Source organism: Bos grunniens, chromosome 24, assembly GCF_055505025.1.
Source record: "Bos grunniens cultivar Pamir isolate PY7600 chromosome 24, Bosgru_T2T1.0, whole genome shotgun sequence".
In the NCBI taxonomy this organism is placed as follows: domain Eukaryota; kingdom Metazoa; phylum Chordata; class Mammalia; order Artiodactyla; family Bovidae; genus Bos; species Bos grunniens.
Window position 1 is genome coordinate 59,921,921 of NC_141188.1, and position 4,667 is coordinate 59,926,587.

The window sequence follows — 4,667 nt, forward strand, 5'->3', positions numbered from 1 at the left end:
CTTTGATAGTTTTCTTTCTTTCTTTTTTTTAAAATTAAAAACAATTAAACAACAACAACAACAATTTTGGGGCTGTACTGTGCAGCATGCAGGATTCTAGTTCCTTGACCAAGGATCCAACTGTGCCCGCTGTGCTGGAAGCTCAGAGCCTTACCCACTGGACTGCCAGGGGAGTCCCAGTTTTCTCACATTCTGATAGGACTTTTTCAACTTTTCCAATCATTGGGTCTTAATTAGCATTTCTTTTATTAGTAGTAATGGACAGGAACTTTTCATGTACTTCGCTGGGTATATTTTAAGTTCGCAGTGGACCAGTGGATGGGCCAGCCAGGTGGTGGGTGTGTTCTTAAGAGCGCACTGAATTGTAAACCAGGAGTCCTGTTCGCTCATCTTGCCACTGGCATGACCCGTAAGAAATTCACTTACCTTCTAGGGTCATTTCTTCCTTATCAAATTGGGGTGATGGTGGTGCCTCTATAGTCTTTAAATTTTCTTCTCAATCTAAAATGCTGAGATCTTAATTCCTGGCTCTCACATGCCCCAGAATTCACATAATGATGTTTATCCAATAAAATCAAGTCAGTAATTATATAACGAAGTTCAGTTTGATTTCTGTGTCTGGGCAAGTTATTTTACCAAATTCGTCAAACAAAAATACAAGGGTTAGATCAATGTTCTGATTTCTTAAAGTATGGTGAAAAAATATGGTCCCAGAGTTGGTAGAGGCTGCATTGATCGACCCTCTGCTTGCTCTTTCAGAAGCTGCAGCCAACTGGCAAATAGCTGGTCCCGCCTCCTGCAGCAGCATCTGGCGTGGCTCGGGCTTTGCTGCGCCCTCCCCCTGCCCCCGCCGCCCAGGCGGCCTGCAGGCTCCGGCTGTTCATTAACTCATTAGAAGCTGCTCTGACGGCTGCTCTGGGGAGGCTCTGCTGTCTGCAGCTCAGGGTCTCTCTCCCAGGCACCTGCCTCAGTGGCACCTGGAGCCCCTGGTGAACAACGTGTCCTCAACACCCACCTACGTGCGCGTCACACACAGCGCCTTTTCTTCCACAGCGTTTATCACAGCACCAGGAATCAGAGCATTCCTTTCGCAAACCTTTGTGCAATGCCAGCCTCTTGCCCTGGACAGCGAGCTCCGTGGGGGCCCAGGCTGGGTCAGACTTTGCTTCCCTTCCTATCCTCAGCTCTCAGCTCGGGGTAGGGCACTTTGCAATCATCTCAGCCTTTGCTGGATGCTGAATGTGTGGGTGACCACATAAATCTGTTTCTTTTTGTTTTTAAATCCTGGAATGCCCTTCCATGTTACTGTAGAAACAAAATCTAGGCACCTGAAAAGAGTAAAAATTCAAGATAATATCTGATTAATGAGAACAAACACTAAATACTATTGGACTTTTAATAGTGGCAGAATTCTCTTCAATTGGAGTAGTATTGTCCAGATTAAATAGTAACACCAGTTGGTCATTATTAAAAAAAAAAAAAACTGACATAGAGTGAATGCTCTTTATAAAAAGTATTCTCGGTGGATGTAACTCTCAAATGTACTTGTTCAGAAAGAATTATACTGTAACTGTTTTTACCTGGTGATCTTTGATGTAAACTCAGAAAAGACTTTTGGAGAAGGCAATGGCAACCCACTCCAGTGGTCTTGCCTGGAGAATCCCAGGGACAGGAGAGCCTGGTGGGCTGCTATCTATGGGGTCGCACAGAGTCGGACGCGACTGAAGCAACTTAGCAGCAGAAAAGACTTCTGTCTGAAAGGCAGCAAATGTTCCAAAGATTCTAAAGAAATACACACTTCACAAACCCAGACATTGATGTATACGGAACTCAGTTTCATGGAGAGCCACCCAGACCCACAGATGTACAAACCGTCCATGGAAAATGAGAAAAGAATTTTCCCCCAAATTGGGGCTGATATGTGGGTCTTTGTTCTTGTTTAGTCACTAAGTTGTGTCCGACTCTTGCGACCCCATAGATTGTACCCCGCCAGGCTCCTCTGTCCATGGGATTCTCCAGGCAAGCATACTGGAGTGCGTAGCCATTTCCTTCTCCAGGGGATCTTCCCGACCCAGGGATCGAACACGGGTCTCCTGCATCGGCAGATGGATTCTTTACCACTGAGCCACCAGGGCAGCGATATATAGGTCCAGGTGTCAGCATAGGTGTGTAAATACAAAGGAGGAGCTTCAGAGAAGGAGGCCAGCCAGCTTCTGGTCCCGTGGGCTGCATGTTATCATGGAGAAAAAGAAGTGCTGAGCTCAGCAGCACTGAGGTCTTAAGTCTGGAATTTAGTGCCACTCACGGCAACCTGGGAGACTGAGCACATCACGTCTTCACCCGCAGAACGGTGGTACAGGCGGATCTTTCGGTGCTGTGACCCTCAGATTCTCACGAGGGATGCTGTCTCACCCAACCAGAACCAAGATGCTGGCAGACTGCCCTCTCAGCCCATGGATGACACAGCTGACGTTTGTTTGAAGTATCCCCTCACCCCGAAACCAGACACTTCCTTAGCTTTCAAACCAAACGCTCCCTGCATCTCCTTCCTTGCACATCATTTCTGCCGTTTGAGACTCTGCTTGCAGGTTTCCCTCTCGTTCTCAGTCCTCTTGTGTCAGCTTTAAATGTCTGATCCCTAAAAAAAAAATAAAAAATATATGTCTGACTCCTGACTGCAATGCCAGTCACTGTTTCAAGCCCTTGACACGTATCAGCTTGTTTCCCAAAGATGCAGTGCCGTCCCACAAGGTTCTGCACGTGTGTTTACAGGTCGACTCGAGGCGCGACGCTTTCGTGTGTCACTGGTTGACGGGCTGTTAGTCTGGCTGGATTTTACGTGAAGGCCATGCGTTTTGAAACAAGAATACTTGGGAATGGAAGACATACTGTGCAGTCAACTGCCCTAAAGTCAGTTACAATGCGTCAGGAAATCACCCTTTGAGAAGTGTCTGACAACAGTGTGAGATATGAAGTGCTAAATCCCTTGGCCTACTTTATAAGTCCTCCAAGGGACGGGGGAAGGGAGAGTTGAGTGGGAGCCCCTGAAAGCCACACGCTTGATGTTTACCTCTGAGTCCCCACGGCATCCTTCCCTTCCATGGGGTCCTGTGAGAACGGGAGCTGGCAAGCCAGGTGCGGCGCCCTCAAGAAGGGGTTTCTGGAAGGACACATGTTTCCTTGGCATCGTCACATTTCACTGTGCCTGCGACATGATTTAGAACTGAGATGAAGGGTCCTCTCTGCACTCAGAAGGACGAGTCTCAAACAAAGGGCTCAGGAAAGGCTTGTGTTTTGAGAGGAGGGACCCAGGTCAGTGTGATGCAGGCCCGTCTCCCTGCAAGTCTCTCTCTACAGTTTTGAAAGGGAGTCAGAGTTGGAACATAAAGTGTTTAGCCTGAATTCAGGCTCATGATGATAATTAAAGACCACGAAGAGCCATCCTACCTTGCTTATTCCTCTGCTACTAACCCCAGAAGACGCTTTGGAAAGAATTTTCACAGAAAGTATCTCGGTTGCCCCCTTTCTTTCCCATCAAACCTGTGCCTTTCACCCTTCCAGATCCACACAGATGGCGGCTTGAGTTTTTGTCAAGCTACACTTTATAAGTTTTCTTTTTTTTTTTTTTTTTGGTCTCATTAACTCCACTCCCCCAGTCTCCCCAGATTTTCCAATGATTAAAGTAGTGGGCTTTTAAAAAAGGCCTCCAATTAGCACCTCATCAGCTCCAATTAGAGGAGACAAAAGCCGTGTAAAGATAACTCAATGAGAGGGGCCTGCAGAGCCGCATGTAATCACTTAAGACAAGCATCAAGCATTCTCTTTGCTAACTCTGCCGGGCCTATTCACCTTTCTTTCTTCCCTTTGGATGCATTTAAGACTGTTTTGCTGGGAAGACAGGCCCCCCAGGAGTCTCATAATTCCTCATTCAGAGGCTACCTGTTTACAACTCGCAGAGCCCAAGGACCTAAACAATCCTATATTGTCTGCCTGCTGCTTCCTCAGACCCCGGCATCCCTAATGGCCGGCTCTCTGTGACCGCGCTGTCAGTTAAAGGCTGGCTTTATACTCGCTGAGGGTGCGCCTTGTACTCTCTCCTAATTATACAGGAGGGCAACAATGTATTTTTTTTTCAATGAGAGTTCTTTGGAGCAGTTAATTTGGTGCCTGTACTAAATGCCCCCAAACATTAATTAGGGTGGAAGGAACCCTAATTTCCTCTGCAGCTTTCAGCTTTCCCCTCTACTTACTTCCCTTGTATTCACATAGGCCTGGATGAGTCTCCATAATGAAATTACCTCATTAATGCCTTTATTCTTCACAGTAACTCATTCAAAACCGACCATTTAGCTTTAATTTAATGCTGTCAAAAGGAAAAAGGTGCATTCATGGCTTTGATTAGCAAAAAATTCCCCCCCTAAGGGGCGGACAGATTTAAATTATGAAGATGGTAAGTAGTAAGTTATAATTGGGCACAAGCAGTACTTCAGGGAAGCTTAAATGCTTTCAAAGCCGGGCCGGCCGGTCTGCAGACTATTAACTGTGTCCACTGCCTTGTCCGCGCTATTTGAATTGATGGCAACTTAACTATAAAAAAGAAAATGGGGTTTAATTTCTGTTTAATACACAGTGGGGTTGTATTTACCCACACAGCAATAGCTTTTCGA

The 4,667-nt window shown here is 46.4% G+C and overlaps 1 long non-coding RNA gene across 3 annotated transcripts; it reads right to left on the minus strand.

The window, feature by feature from the left end:
- Positions 1 to 1,653: 1,653 nt before the first annotated feature.
- On the minus strand, positions 1,654 to 4,300 carry LOC147346373 (uncharacterized). Of its 3 annotated transcripts, none has more exons than XR_015153565.1 (3): positions 3,448 to 4,199; positions 3,071 to 3,351; positions 1,654 to 2,638 (listed from the first exon to the last, which is right to left on the minus strand). It is a non-coding gene; the product is annotated as an uncharacterized LOC147346373 (long non-coding RNA). The 3 variants fall into 3 exon arrangements; XR_015153566.1 differs by having other exon boundaries at positions 3,071 to 3,205; positions 3,448 to 4,181; XR_015153564.1 differs by having other exon boundaries at positions 3,071 to 4,300.
- Between the last annotated feature and the right edge of the window lie 367 nt (positions 4,301 to 4,667).